The sequence below is a fragment of the Schistocerca piceifrons genome, chromosome 8 (assembly GCF_021461385.2).
Source record: "Schistocerca piceifrons isolate TAMUIC-IGC-003096 chromosome 8, iqSchPice1.1, whole genome shotgun sequence".
Lineage (NCBI taxonomy): Eukaryota > Metazoa > Arthropoda > Insecta > Orthoptera > Acrididae > Schistocerca > Schistocerca piceifrons.
This window is the reverse complement of record NC_060145.1, coordinates 199,585,641-199,602,080: the sequence shown is the minus strand read 5'-3', so window position 1 is coordinate 199,602,080 and position 16,440 is coordinate 199,585,641.

Sequence of the window (16,440 nt, the reverse complement as noted above, 5' to 3'; positions counted from 1 at the left end):
TGCATTTGCTAATGACTTCCCTAGTTCAATGTAGACAAAATGCAGATAATGCCGTTAGAGAAAAGTTATGATGAATAATGAAGCACAGATATTACCCCCTACAGCTTATATCAGCTGGCAAAAATCTATATAAGGAAACATTAGATATATTAGGTACAGGATGCATATATACAGAACCAATTAAATATACAGAGCTAACGGAAATAAGTAAAGGGGTGGGACAAGGCTATTATTTATCACTTGTGCTACTCAGTATTTACATTGACGGAGCAGTTTGCAGACAGATTTCTAGGATAAACACTGGGATATAACCAAAAAATTCAAACAAACAAACACCGTCCGAACATGCCGTGAAGGCCCAACGGTACCGACCGGCCGCCGTGTCATCCTCAGACATTAGGAGTCATCATATGCAGATACGGAGAAGCATGTGGTCAGCACACCGCCCTACCGCCCGCTGTCAATTTTCGTGACCGATGCCACTACTCCCTCAACAAAAATTTTGGCATACGAATATATTCATTCTCACTCTTTTAACACAAAACATTTTAAATCCTTTTATCCAGTCTCTCTTTGTAATGAAGCCTTCAAACTCAGCAACTCGCTCTCACTGTCGCTGTCTATGTTTGTCTCTCTCCTAGTGTCTCCTTTTCTCCCATTGGCAACTTCTCCTATCCGTCTCTCCCACTGTCACTATCTTCATATTTTCCCTCGCTCTTACTTACCACTGTCTCCTTCTCTGCCACTTTGTTTCTCTCTCCCATTGCTTTTTTCTTTGTCCCATTCTTTTTCACTCCCATTGCTACAGTCTCTTTCTTTCTCGTTTACAGTCCGCTGTCTTTCTCTTGAGCCACCATTGTCTCTTTCCTACACATGTCCTTGGAAATGGTTTGCTCGGGATTTTGACCTCTAGACCAGGAAACTCCAGCACGTGAATAGAGGAAAGTGGAAAATTTTTTTCATGTCAAAGTTCGCCGGTAGGAGGGGGTCCAAACCCCTCCCACCCTTCCCCCAACTCTACATATGGTCTTCAGTCACCTCTTTGTTTCATTCCCACTGCCACTGTTTCTCACTGAACATTACTGTCTCCGCTCTTTTTTGGGTCCCAGTCCTAATGTCGTCATCCAACTCTCTTTATCACTGCCACATCCTTTCTCCCAGTGTCAGTGTCTCCTCTTTCTCTCTCACTCAAACCAACTGTCTCCTCTCTCACCCACCGTCACTGCCTCTCTACTACCCTGTTTCAGCACAAAAAAGCGCGAATATATTTTCACTCCAAAATTTTTGGTGAGAAAGCTAGAATGAGGACTGGAGCAGTTGGTTTCCTACGTTTGTGTCAGTCTTTTAAAGAGAAGCATATTGGTCTTTTTTAAGCTGTAGCAGGAGCGTTTTGGAGCAGGTGCCCTGCTTTTCCCTGTTCCAGCTTATTCTGCAGGTCGGTGAGGTTCTGACAGTTTATTTATATTGTTCGACACATTCATATACTTTGACAAATACAAACAACAAATAAGTATGCATAATATAAGCCTGAAAGAAAATCATCTTCGAACCAAGCAAGTTCATTTTACACCACTTTACATAAATATGTACAACATTTCGAGGCTACATCTACAATATACAAAAAATGCGGTGTTTAATTTGCAAGCACAATAAACTTCCTATGACAAAAGAATTTTTTGTAAGGTGTTTACGCCGCCAGGTAGCACCATCGAATACTTAAGAGATCAAGACAGCTTGTATTGGCGTGAAGTGCCCATTATACAGAGACAGTGCTTCGTAAAGTTTAATTGTTGGAAAAATTGAGTCTAAAAACAGAGTTTGCTGACCTCAGAATCCTTGCGATGACCCCAGAACCTCTTCCCTTATGTTCACTATGTCAGTTAAAACGCCATTTACCCCTCAGATGGGTTTTAAATGCATATTTTATGTGCATAAGCTTCTGGAACTCAATAACGAAATCCATAAAAAAAATTCAAGGTTTCCATGGAAAATCGTATCAGGAAAACATGGTAAAAATTTCGACGGTTTGTCATGAATAGAAATTGCGTGAGTTGGCATTCCGACAGCTGGTACTTTGGTACCCAAACAATCTTAGTTTTTGGTGTGTATCTTGATACCAAATAAAGATTTTCGAAAACGGGAAAATGACGTTTCAAGATAAATGTCTAAAGAACGTAAAGTTAAAATTTGAGGCATTTTCTATGTTCGGTTTTTTAGATAATTGTGGCCCACCGTGCAAAACGGCTAAAAACCTGGTTTTCTTCATAAGTACGATGAATTTGTACCTCTGGATCTCAGTTGCGGAGTTTCCCCGAAAACATTATCTTAAGAACATATGGTAAAAATCTCGATGATTTGCCGTGCACACAAATTATAGAAGTGGCCACCCCAACAACTGGTATTTTTTGTACCCAAAAATGGCGGTTTTTCGCAGTTTCCTCAGGAACCGTGCATGAACAAAAGGAGCTTTTATAAACACTCTAAGGTTCGCTCTAGATCACACTTACTGCAAAAGAGCCAACCAATTTGCTCAATTTGCCTGATCTGGAGGAACCCTTTACTGCTTAAAAAATGGTTCAAATGGCTCTAAGCACTATGGGACTGAGGTCATCAGTCCCCTAGGCTTAGAACTACTTAAGCCTAACTAACATAAGGACATCACACACATCCATGCCCGAGGCAGGATTCGAACCTGCGATCGTAGCAGCAGCGGGATTCCGCACTGAAGCGCCTAGAACCGCTCGGCCACAGCGGCTGGCTTCTGTTTAAATTTTGACTCTGTATGTAGGATTCCTACAGTACGCGCGTTCTTCGGACAGACATACAGAAGATCGCTACACTGTACCGGTTCTTCGGGCAGGTATACAAGTGATCGCTAGGCCAAGCGCTATCCAAAACACTTGACCTCACGTCTCTGTGACCAATAGAACGCGAGAAATGACCCCTTGAAAAGCCACATTTTCGCGCCTAGATTTTTAGAACACATTGAAAGTGCACAGGCGGATTGGCCCCAGCGATAAAATGCAGTAGTTTGAGAAACGGTTTGTTCCAAGGTCCAAAAAGAGGACTCTAGTAAATCAGTAGGGAGAAGTAGTCGGGTGTGTTAGTGGCCTCGCCATTTAAAGGTTAGGAGGAGAATTAAACCGTAGTGGTTACGGTTCGGAAAATTAATTAGGTGTAATTCGTTAACTGCAGCGTCGTATCGTAGTAGACATCGAATCTAATGTGCAAGTCATGTAGAAATGAGTAAAACGCGATTGTGAGATGATAACTGTAGCGACCCCTTGTATCATTCTCGCTGTTTGTGAAAAAAAAAACCTGCTATAACAGTGTTCAGAGACTGGAAAGGAAGGAACTATGATTCTGCGATTTTGAGCTGACTGTATACCATTTTATAGCGGCTCAAAACATAATGAAGAAATCGAGCACAGACAGATAAGCTACTGGAGCACAAGTCCGTATTGGGGTAGGTAATCAGCCGTGCCATTTTAAAGGAACCACCCCGACACTGAATTGGCATTAAGCGATTCAGGGATATCACAGAAAAAGTACAGGGTGGTCATAAACAGTCTAAATAGGTTGTAAGGGTGTTGCAGGGGAGGCTCTGCTGAGAAACAATTGTTAAGGAAAAAATTCGACTCGTTGCGCCGTTTCCGAGTTATCTAGCACTGAAGTTGGCCAGTTAGTTAGTTGCTCACACAAATTCAAGGAGCCTACCAGGGGCAGTGTCGCCAAACAAGTTCTTCGTTTGATTTCCTCTTCTAGATTAAATTCATCACTTACGAAAAATATAAATTTTGAGTGGTAATGAGTATTTGAGCAGACCCGCATATGTCTGTGCATTACCGCATTTTATCGCGCGCAAATTCATGCGAGTGCTTGAGTTTGAGCGCGCGACGACCAGATTGGCTAACTTCAATGCTAATTAAGTCTGAAACAGTGCATCGTATCAAATTTTCTTCTTGACAGTTATTTTTCAGTACAACCTCTCATGCAACACCCTGTTTCTGACCACTAGCCGGACGGGGATCTGAATGGTCGTCCCGAATACGAGTCCAGTTTCTTAACAATTTATGTCATCTCGCTGCATGATGTAATGAAATCACCATCGAAGTACGAAACACTTGGAGACTCCACTCACAAAACCAACTCGCCATGTTGTAACGAGGAAGAGCACACATATGAATCGCAGGCGTAAATTTCTGCACAGTGGAGACGTGTCAAGTAGCCAGATTTTTGTTTCGACATTTTAACCAACAATTTGTGAGCAAGACTGACACTAGCACATACGCCTCTCCATTGTACAATTTTCATTCTAAAAACAGACACCACGCTCCAGCTAAGGCATTCTCATCGATGTCTTCCCTCTCAGGGCTCCTCGTCCAGCAAGTTATGTAGAAGAGCGTCAGTGGGTAATCATGAGTCATATCTGGATGTCTTAGTAAAGACATTCTGCACTGAAGGTCAGAGTACATGTTCGAGTCCTGGTGCCACAAACAGCTTTATTCAAACAGGAGCTTCTACAACAGTGCACAATGGGTAGCAGAAGGAAAGTTTCGTTCCGTAAATCTGTCTCCTCACGCAAAATGCGCGTTAACGCGAACACTGGAACATCTTCAGTAAAACTTTTCCGGGACACTGCCCAAAAGACCTGATGGTGTATAGCGGAGAGTACTTCTGGTACAACTGTGTTTTCCCCCTTCATTGTTCCATTCGTGAATGACGAGTGGGAAGAATTATTGTTGGGAAACTTCCCCATGAGCTCTAATTTCTTTGCAAGAACGTATGCTTTTGGAATTTCAAAAACCTGTTCGTGATGTAAAATGTCTCGCTTGTAGCGTCTGCCACTAGAGTTTTCTGAGCATTTCCGCAACACCCTTGCAGCGACTAAACGATCTGGTAAGGAAATGTGTCACTCTTTTTGGATCTTCTCTCTCTCTTCTACGAGGGGCGTTCAGAAAGTAAGCTCCGATCGGTCGCGAAATGGAAACGACTATGAAAATCCGATAAAGCTTTGCACAGATGTGTTGGGTAGTGTCTCCAGTATAACCCCAGTTAGCATCACGTCGCTCTTCTCATTTCTGAGCTCGCAGTGAGTGCGTAAAGATGTCTAGAAAATAGTGTCTGCCGCCAAGTACGAGGGCCTGGTGAGAAATTTCGCCTGAAGCTATGCAGCTAACATTACATAACTGTCGTGCTGTTTCTTCTTCAAGACAATTCTCAGCCGCATTCTGCAGGGGCAATGACGATGCTCCTGCATCGTTTTCAAATGGAAATGTGAGATTACACACAATACAGTCCGCAATTGTCTCCCCCTGAGTTTCATCTCTGGTCACATGAACCGCTGTCTTTGAAGACAACATTTTGACACAGACAACGAGGTGTAGGCCAGCGTGGAGAATTGGCGGAAAGCACTGGCGGCTGCCTTCTATGATGAGGCTATTGAAAAGTTGGTACAACGCTATGACAAAAGTCTAAGTCAGAACGGCGACTACGTAGAGAAGTAGCTGAAAGGTGTAGCTAATTGTTACAAGTAAAACATTTCTGATGTTCACTGTGGTTTCAATTTGGCAATCAATCGGAGCTTACTTTCTGAACAGGCCTCGTATTACTCCACACTGATAAGCGTCCCGGATTGATGACGAGTGACTTAGATTTACTTAAGATCATTCCAGTGCACCACTTTTCACAGAGTGGCGTCGAGCGGCACGTGCCAGTGGTGCGTATGACCGCCAGAAGTCCCATGGGTACTTTCAGGACCCGGAAGAAATCACCGCAACGAGCGATGATGGCGGCCGCTGGATTGCTCGTCCCGCTGTTGGTGTGTGGGCAGCCACCCCGCCCGGATGGGAACCATTGTCGTCCATGGTAGAAGTTCGGCTGCTTCTGAAGAAGCCTTGCTGTCACACAGTGTTAAGTCTGGGAACTAGTCTGGAGGAGCCGCCGACCCAGACCGGTGTCAGCCGCTTACTGATCCATAACCTGGCGGTGACTGCCACAGCCGTCACGTCTGCATCTCGATCTACATACGTACTCTGCAAGCAGTCGCACGTTGCGTCATGGTGGATGCTGCCAGTCTGCCCCTCTCACAGCAAAAATCAGAGTGTATTTATTCTGATTAATGGGGCGTTTGTTATGCCGATGGAACGCTGCCAGCCACATATGAATCAACATTTCGGTGGCTCAACGATGTAGTAGCCCCTGGCCCAACCCACAGTCTTACTGTAAATCTCCTACATCGCCAGGGTTGTGAGGGATGGCGTGGCCCGTATCGTGATGAGTAAACAACTTGTTGATGAAATCGATATACTGATGCCTCAGCGTCTATCGGCTGCCCATGGCTTTTAACACAGTCATAGCAGAGCAGCTATTTCTTTTTCTATTTTTATTTTATTTTTTTTTTTTTTTTAGCCTTCAGTCTTCTGATTTGTTGGATGCAGCCCGGCACGTATTGCTCTCTTCATCTCAGTGTAGCACTTGCACCCTCTGCCCTCAATTATTTATTAAATGCGTGCCCCTGCAGTACTCCCTACTACCATAGAGGTTATTCCTGATGCCTTCATACTGCCCCTTTTTCTTATCAGCGGTATGCGTAAGTTCCTTCCGATTCTGTGGAGAACCTCCTCATTTCGTATTCTGATTCTTCACGGTCTTCTGTAGCACCACATATGAAATGTTTATATTCTCTTCTGTTCTTCCCATGGTCCATCTCTTAATACCATACAATACTGTTCTTCAGACTTACGTTCTCAGAAATTTCTTCCTCAAATTACGGTCAATGTTTGATACCAGTAGACTTCTCTCTGCTAGGAATACTCAATTTGCCAGTGTTGCTTCGCGCGTCATGGGTAATTTTGCTTCGAAGATAGACGAATTCTTTAGCTTCGTCCACTTCATGATCCACGATTTTGTTGTAAAGTTTTTCGCTGTTCCCATTTCTGCCGTTTTCGGTTTACTGTCAGTCCATATTCTTTATCCTTTATGCTATTCCTTTCCATCCGACTGATGGGTGTTTCTTCGTTCACATTCACTGAGGACAGCATTGTCATCAGTGCGTCTTATCATTGACATCTTTTCACGCTGAATTTTAATCCCACTCTTGAACCTTTCTTTTATTTTCGTCATTGCTTCCTCGATGTACAGATCGAACAGTACATGTGAAAGACTTCATCCCTACCTTACACCATTTATAATCCGAGCATTTCGTTCTTGGTTTTCCAGCCTTATTGTTCTCTCTTGGGCCGGCCGGTGTGGCCATGCGGTTCTAGGCGCTACAGTCTGGAACCGCGAGACCGCTACGGTCGCAGGTTCGAATCCTGCCTCGGGCATAGGTGTGTGTGATGTCCTTAGGTTAGTTATGTTTAAGTAGTTGTAAGTCTAGGAGACTGATGACCTCAGATGTTAAGTCCCATAGTGCTCACAGCCATTTCAACCATTTTTTTGTTCTCTCTTGGTTCCTGTCCGTGTTGTTTATCACTCATGTTTCCTTATTGCTTACTCCCATTTTTTTCAGAATTTCTAACGTCTTTGAGATTAGACACAGCTGCAACATGTCCGCTGCTATCGCGTTTCTGTGGGCTTTTTGAATGGGTGCGAGCAGTCGCAGAACACAGCAACTTTTGCCATGTTCAGTGTCGCACAAGATATTGTTAACTGATTCATGATTGTATGAATGTATGGTCTTATGACGATATGAATATAACCCCCTCGGGTATCCAGCAGCGTCAGGTGGTTAAAATCTCACGAGCTTTCGACCGAAATCTCCTCGGTCACTATCAAGTGGTAAATGACTGCCGTGTCGCCGTGGCGTCGCCTTTATATAGCCGCGTTGCTGGCTGTGACGTCACTGGTGCTCTCTTCCTCGCCACCTGTGGTAACGTTTTCGTACCGCGTCCGTTGTGACCGCTTCTACCTCGCGATGGCAGTGTCCCAGGCTGTGTTGAGTAGCAAACAGTCACACATACTGCAGGGTGTCTGCAGATATTTTTATTTCTAAAACATCTTTTGTAACGCTGTCCCAAAATTCGTTCTTCCTTGTAGTGACAGCTGTTTCGTCAAACACCAGCAGGTATCGATTTTCTAAAGCATGTTCTCCCACAGCTAATTTTTCAAGATATCGTAGGCGCAAGCGCCTCTCGTGTTCTGTACATAGCGTACTGTTTGAATGACGTAGTAGCTGCCGCATTGACATACTGTTTACGCGTTCTGTTTCCTAGGTTACCTAGGTCTCATGAGATGTCGTATCTCTTCTGTGGGTCTGAACACTGATGAAATGTTGTGTCTCTTCAGCAGCCGGCTAATAACAAAAGTGGTAAAAGTAAGAATACCTGAAAACACCGATTTGCCGATCAGCACAGCCTGGGACCTGGCCATCACGAGGTTGAAGCGGGCACGACGGACTCGTGGAGGACTTGTGGAGGAGGAAAGCAGCAGTTACGTCACAGCCAGCAGCACGGCTATATAACGGCGGGCCACGGCAATAGGGCAGTCATTTACCACTTCACAATGGCCGAGGAGAGGTCGGTCGCAAGCTACAGGCATTTTAACCACCTGACGCGACTGAGAGCCTGAGAAGGTTTTCTGACTCATGAGTGATTCTCACTTTTTCCACTATTATCTCGACTGAAAATCGCCGGTCTTTGAACACCAGGGCCTCCACTTCTCTTGCGATTTGCAGTTCTTCAAAGGGACATGGTCTGCCGCTTCATCCTTCGTCATTCACACTTGTTCGCCCGCAATGCAAGGGTCTGCGTCACCATACTACTGTGTCATATGATGGTGCATCGTTGCAGTACACTTTCACCAACTGAACGTGGATTGGAAATGAAGAACACACTTCGTACATGGCGTTCAAAGTGTGTTCTCCATTTCCATCCAAATAGATCGCTCCGCAGCAGAACATGTGTGCTCTACAATGAGCATGGCTCGTTGGAGCTTTCTTCGCCTTAAAATGCAGGAAACAAACAACTGCACGACACTCCATTTCATCAGTGGGCTGTGTCATTTTGTTTACAGTACCCTAGCGGCGTGCTACGGTAATGCGTACCAGCACGGCAGACGTGCACCTGCAAATGAAACAAGTTACTTAGATAATTTTATTTTTTCTAAGTGATTATTACAAGCTTATGATTACTCCTCATATAAATACTGGAAACCTTCTGTTGTTATATGCCTTACAACAATGGAGCAACAGTTATTTTATTATTAGCATAATTATTTCATTCATCTTAGTTCCCATGCACGTTGAAACAAACTGCTGCCTTTCTTGCATCAACCTGCTCTTCTCAACCCTTTATATTATCTTTAAGCAGTGCGCAATATTGCTGATATATTTTAATTACGAAGATGTGTACTGAACGAGGATTTGCATTTCTCACTTACGTTTGTGTGCTCTTTGAATGTAATGGAACGACATCTACCCCGGTACCCTATAAGGAAGCTCTCAAACGAGGCATGTTTAGAAAGTAAGTGTAGTGTGATCACAACGGACTGTTTTTCTCATATCTCTCTCTCTCTCTCTCTCTCTCTCTCTCTCTCTCTCTCTCTCTCTCTCTCTCCCCTGACAAGAGCGAGCATCGTAGGAACCCGGCAGTACTTAAACTCAGGCTGTTGTGTCCAGTTGCGTGAAAGATACCGGTAAGAAATGCCGCCAAGTGCGAGCCACATGCTGTGATCCGCTTTCTACTCGCGGAAGGAATAACACCTACCGAAATTTTTTCACCAATAAAAGCAACTTACGACACAGGTTATATAAACAGAACAGGTGTATCTAAGTTCTGTATGAAATTTAGTGGAGACATTAGAAGACCTTCGATGTAGATTGTTGATTTGGCGCAAAAAATCAGTGAAACCATTCGAAACTGTTCGTGAATACCGCCGATTGAAAGTGGATGGATTTCTGCGACGTTTCCACAACGCTCCAGAACTCTCTTACTCGACACACTCACAGAAGCGTTGGGATATCGGAAACTGTGCGTGAGATGGGTGCGAAAACAGTTGAATAAATCATTCAGTTTTTCTGAAATTGTAATCAGTTGTTTGTCTGTAAACGTACATTATCCCATCGCATTCGGATAAGTTCTTCGTGGTGCATCGTTTCTTATCTTAGAGTGTTCACACATCAAAAAACGTTTTGCATCTCCCCGTTTACCAGAACTCCTGAAGATAGATGTTGACTGTGGATATTTTATCACAGACACAGTCCCTTTGACTGTTCAGAGATGTCACTAAACCCGCACAAACATGTAAACAACCATGCATCAGTAGCGCCTTTTAGACGGAGGGGGTCCGACAGCCGATCAGTTCCAGTCATTCCACCAGGAATGAGGTACACGGCCCATATTGTCTGTAGTTCAACCATGCCTAGACGATCAATACCGCGGTTCGATTGCGTCCGCCATGTTACTTTGTGCCAGGAAGGGCTCTGAACAAGAGAAGTGTCCGGGCGTCTCGGAGTGAACCAAAGCGATATTGTTCGGACATGGAGGAGATACAGAGAGATTTCCTTGAAGGCACATTGCTTATGTGCTTATATGCGATCTCGTGGACAATGGAGAAGACAGTGTTCTTCGAGTGCTAAATTCTTGGTTTGTTCCGATTGTCTGAAGGCTCTGTACAGCGCTTGTACCCAGCAGATAAAGTAGTCCAGAATATTTAGGACACGCTCGTTCAGTTACAATAGGTGAGGAAGGAGGTATCTTCCTGTTGGGTAGCAGCACACGTTGATTTTGCGGGAAACGGGTGGATGAAGCAGCCAAGGAGGCTTGTAGCGATCCTCAATTATTTCAGTGTGTTATCCTGCTACATGCTATCACCTCGCTGATGAAGCACAGAGTCAGGCGTCGATGGGAACACGAGCGGCTGGAAGTGGGAGATAATAAGCTGCATCTAGCATCTGCCCGAGGCAGGATTCGATCCTGCGACCGTAACGTTCGAGTGGTTCCAGACTGTAGAGCCTAGAACCGCTTGGCCACAGCGGCCGGCGAAGTGGAGGTATTGAATTCATCATTGTTCAGCTAGTTTGCACGAAATATTTATAAATTTTATCCACAAACCTTCCTCGTGCATCACTCTATATCAAATGTTCGAATGAAAAGGCTGAAATTTATATCTACTGCTTCGGGACAACATCATGAAGCATCTAGTGAAGCGAATGTAATTTCCTCACATCCCACTAAAAAATTCAGAGCTCTGCCCTCTGCAGGAAAGGTTATGCTCAGCGTCTCTTTTTTTATGACCGAATTCTGGTACTCGTCTGATTCCTCGAGCACAGTAAAACCATTAACAGTGACGTGTACTGCGAGACACGCCCTAGCCTACGAAAGCCCGTCAGGAGCACGATAACGCGCGTCCACAAGTCTCCGAGGTTACACTGAGTGTACTGGCCAAGTCCATGTGGAAGCAATTTGAGAATCTGCCATACAGCCACAACATGTCGGTCCGCTAAAAGAAAGACGTCTCAAAGGAAAGCGCTTCATCTCGGACGAAGAACTCAAGGACATAGTGCAGGACTGGCTCGTGTCACAGCCACAGGAATTCTGGTAACGGGGAATCTTCCAGCTTGTGAAACAATCTGATAGTGGTTCCCAGGCCGGGGATGATTTGAATAAAGACTTCAGTTGTGCCCACAGTGTCGTTTCGTACTTTTTCTCTTGAAATCCCCTCATATTACTCAAAGTCGGATCAAAATCCCGAGAGTAGTTTCAGATTTTAGCATGTACATACAGGCACAAGCGAGCAGGGAACTACAATTTACATATATATAGAAGGAGAAGTGTTAGCCTCTAAGATTTTTTTGACATTATCATCATGTTAAGTAAAATATTAAAAGAAACGGAAACGGGAGACAGGTACACCGAGTCATGTTTCTAGTGAACTGAACAAGCTCACAGCCAGGAAGTTTGATGTTCGCGACAAATTCGATTAAGTGGTAAAAGCTATGCATTCTATAACAGTCATGCAGTACGAGCGCTGTCTCAGTGTCTTTATTAGCTGCAGCGAGAATTCCTAACTGCATCGAAACGTCTTCCCATTCCTGAATTAGTGTATGACGTCCAATGTCTTATGTCAAATAACGGAGTCCTTATATTATCTCCACCCGCAGCTCATATACTTCTACAAGACCGCAAAATAAAATAAGGTACTGTATTTTCTTTCTGTGGATGCCACACACTTAGACAAAAAGCAGGTGGCAGGTGTAAAAGAACCTAAAAAGAAAAAGAAAAGAAAAACTTCGAAAGTTCATTATCTTGCGAGGTGAAAAGAATTCCGAGAACGACGAATGCAGGCTGCAGGTTTCCAGCCTGGAAGTAAAACGCCGAAGGGCATCTGAAGATGAGGTGCACCTGTCACAATTCAGGAAACCTGGCCTATTAAGAAATGAATGGCAGGTGCTACCTTCACTGCAAGAAAAGTGTTCAAATGCGTGGTGCTTGACTATTTAAAATAGTCATTGAGACGCGATACGCGAAACAGTCGTTACCTCAAGTCGGAGAGGCGCATCAAACCATCCAGCTTCGATCAGGATCCGATAAGCATATCGATCCAAGATGGCAATACAAATTTAATATTCCTTCCTGTCATAATGCGGCTTGAATCCAGTGTAACTTATTTGAACTGTGGCTGAGCGAAATATATCAATAAGAAATATTTACAAATGTCTTAGAAAACTTTGAAATGTCTAACACAGTGCTGCAGAAAAGAACTAACTTTAGACAGCCGGGGAAAGCGTGTGCACACGTTAAAATTACACTGTTCAAAAGAAATACTGGAACACGTATACCAGCGTCTGATGTTAAATCTCTTTTGGTGCAGGCAGTGCCTGTGGTCTCGTCGTATGGCTTGAGATCTTCGCTCTCAGTGTACGTAACAATTAAAATCATTCGCCTCTGTTAGCTCTGTTATGCATTACGGGTCAGGTGAGCCTTCAGAAGGAAGTGAGTAACGGTGTCCTGGTTTACTGGCTAGCCGCGTGCTGTAACGCGCTGCTTCCCGAGTGGGAAGGCGTGTCGGTTCACGCCCGGTGGATTAGTGTCGAGGTTCGGTGTCCGGCCAGCCTGTGGATGGTTTCTAAGGCGGTTTTTCCATCTGCCTCAGCGAATGCGGGCTAGTTCCCCTTATTCCGCCTCAGTTACACTATGTCGGCGATTGCTGCGCTAACACTGTCTCCACGTACCCGTACACCATAAATACTCTACCACGCAAACATTAGGGGTTTCACTCGTTTGGTATGAGACGTTCCCGAGGGGTTCACTGGGAGCCGAACCGCCCAATAACCCTGGGTTCGGTGTGGGGCGGCGATGGGGTGGGTGGACTGCTGTGCCCTGTTGTAGGGTTGTGAACCACTGAGGGTTACTGCGGGACGAAGCCTCTCCGTCGTTTCTAGGTCCCCATACAATACAACACCGGTGTCCCAGTGTTTTCTAGTGAGGTACATAGATGGCAGCTGTAATTTTTGGACTTTGTATTCAACCAAGAAAAGGCAATGCAACATATTAATGCGGTGCAAGTTTCAAGGGCGGCCTGTTTGAAAGAATGAACTTTCCGTCGTACTGCTGCAGATGCCAATACCTCTCCACGTGTCATGTGTGTGTGTGTGTGTGTGTGTGTGTGTGTGTGTGTGGGTTTGAGCGCTTGGAGCTTACTGGTGATCAACACCTAAATGTCAGTGGCCTTAGATATATTAAAAGAATCGAATGAGCGTAAAATCACTACGACTGTTGCCACACAGTGAGCAGAAAAGGTATAAAATGACGCTCATCTCTCACTCCCACCTCACTCATGTTGACCCACACAATCACTCAGCTCACAGACCGTTATGCAACGGAGAAGGGTGAAAGGCACTATGCATGCGATCAAAACAGAAGAGCTAAAATTAAGGCACAGGAAAATTTGACAGGCTGACCACTTAACTGTCAACACACGAAGACGATGGAAACAAGTTGGACAGATCACAAAACTTGAATACTCTACCCACATTCGTTTCAATTTTACTTAAAATAAAGGGCAGGTCTTCCGGCAAATCTGCCGCTGACCTCTGGTCCGAAAATAAAACACACTCTAGTAAAATGTGCAACGGCCTTGCCGCAGTTGATACACCGCAGTTGATAATAAGTTCTAGGGCAGGGGTCTCCAAACTTTTTAGTCCGCGGGCCATATTGACTCCTCCACGAAGTCATAAGGGCCAATATCTACCGACTGGGATTAAAGCACCCTAGCACTCCATGATCACCGTAATGTAAGGCTAAAGGAAAGAAGAAATCGCAAAAATCTAAGGTTGTGGGAACAGCTAGCACTGAAACGAACTACGATTTTTATTTAATTACATAATTCTGATTGGTGGACGTACCTGATCGAAATTCTGGCGTATTTTATTCTGGCGAATTTCACTGACAAAAAAGTATGTCACTGCACATTCTTCACGGAAGCGTCCTGCAAAGTTAACGAAATTTCAAAATCATTGTTAGCAACACTATTACTGCAAGATGCGTAACAGAGGTAGAGTATGTCAACGCATTGTTATTTCAAGCGGCGCAACAGTAACTTTAGTTATGTAGTCTTGTAGCGAGTAGCAGAGCCAGACCATATATTTGATAGTTCTGTTGCGTGATTGTGTCTATGTTGCGAGTTGTCTCACGAGTTTTTTAAGTGTTTTATGCGCTGTACTAGTAGGTGAGACGACGAAGCGTGAGACAATTCAAAGTTTGAATTCGAAGAGACAAGGAAAATCTGAAAATCGAAATACGTATAGCACGACTTGAGTATTTTTTCACTGTATTTTTTAGTGGAACTACAGTGTAATTGTGAGTTTCCTAGTTTTATTAGTATTAAATAGTACAATTTTATTTTCAGGTTACAATCTTTTGTGAAGTTCAGTACAAGTATGGAAAAGAAACGAAAGGTTGACAGTGAATGTAGAATTTTTAAAGAGCAGTGGGGATGTCAATATTTCGTGGTGGGGTCAAGCAACAAACCAATGCGTATTATTTGCAATGAAGCAATATTAGTCTTCAAAGAATACAATATAAAACGTCATTATGAGACTAAGCACTCTCAGAATTACTCCAAGTTTACAGGATGCGACCGATTAGAAATGTATGAGTCTCTGAAACGCCAGCTAAAAACCCAGCAGTCACTGTTTAAGAAAGTACTCGTAAATGCTGAACAACATGCAGCAACTCGTGCTAGTTTTCGTGTGGCTCATTTAGTAGCAATACAGTGTAAGCCATTTACCGACGGTGAATTAATTAAGAACTGCATTATTGCAACAGCAGAAGAAATGTGTCCAAAAAAGTTAATTTATTTAAAAACGTAAGTTTGTCGGCAAACACTGAGGCTGAAGAATAGACATTGCACAAAATATATCAGCACAACTGCGTGACAAAAATCAAGACTTAAACTCTTTGGCCGTGGATGAGACAACAGATGTATCAGATACTGCTCAGGTACTACTTTTTATTCGGGGGATTGACAAAAATTATGAAGTGCATGAAGAGCTCCTTGATGTTCACAGTATTCATGGGACGACCACTGGCGAAGATTTTTTAAAGGAGTTGAAAGGGCAGTTCAGAAAAACAATCTTCAGTGGAAGAAATTAAAATGTATGACAACTGATGGTGGCAAAAACATGTGTGGGAAAAATAAAGGTGTTGTTGCTCTCCTTTCTAAGGCCGTAGAAAATGACGGTGTCTCAAAATCATTTGTAGTGCACTGTATTATTCACCAACAGTCTCTGTGTGGAAAACATTTAGATATGTCAGAAGTTTTAAAGCCAGTTATTTCAGTTGTTAATTATATCAGATCCCATGCACTCAGTCATCGCCAGTTCAGCGAGTTTCTTGAAGACATTAAGGAAAGTGACTTGCCATATTATACTGCAGTGCGCTGCCTTAGCTGCGATAAAGTTCTGACCCGTTTTTTTGAACTCCGAACAGTAATTGAAATTTTTTTGAACGAAAGGAGTCGCCCTCTGGCTGAGTTACGGAACGGTGAGTCGTTATGGAAGCTAGCATTTTATACAGACCGGTGAGTCGTTATGGAAGCTAGCATTTTATACAGACTTAACTAAACATATGAGTGACCTTAATTTAAAATTGCAAGGTGAGAACCAGCTTCTGCCTGATTTGTACACGCATGTTTAGTCCTTTCGACAAAAGATTGCTTTGTTTGAATCTCAGTTGAACAAAGTATGCTTCACGCATTTTAATACATGCCTAAGATTCAGTCAGCAAACTGAGATTCCGTTTCCTGTAACTTTCGCAATTGAAGCTTTGGACACTTTAAAAATTAATTTTGAATCACGTTTTTCAGATATCGGTGCAAAATCAAACGATATCAAGCTATTTCAAAATCCCTTTGACGTCGATATAGAAGCGTTACCCGCAGAACTTCAGTTTCAAATTATTGATTTGCAATGTAGCGACCTTTTTAAAGAAAAACATT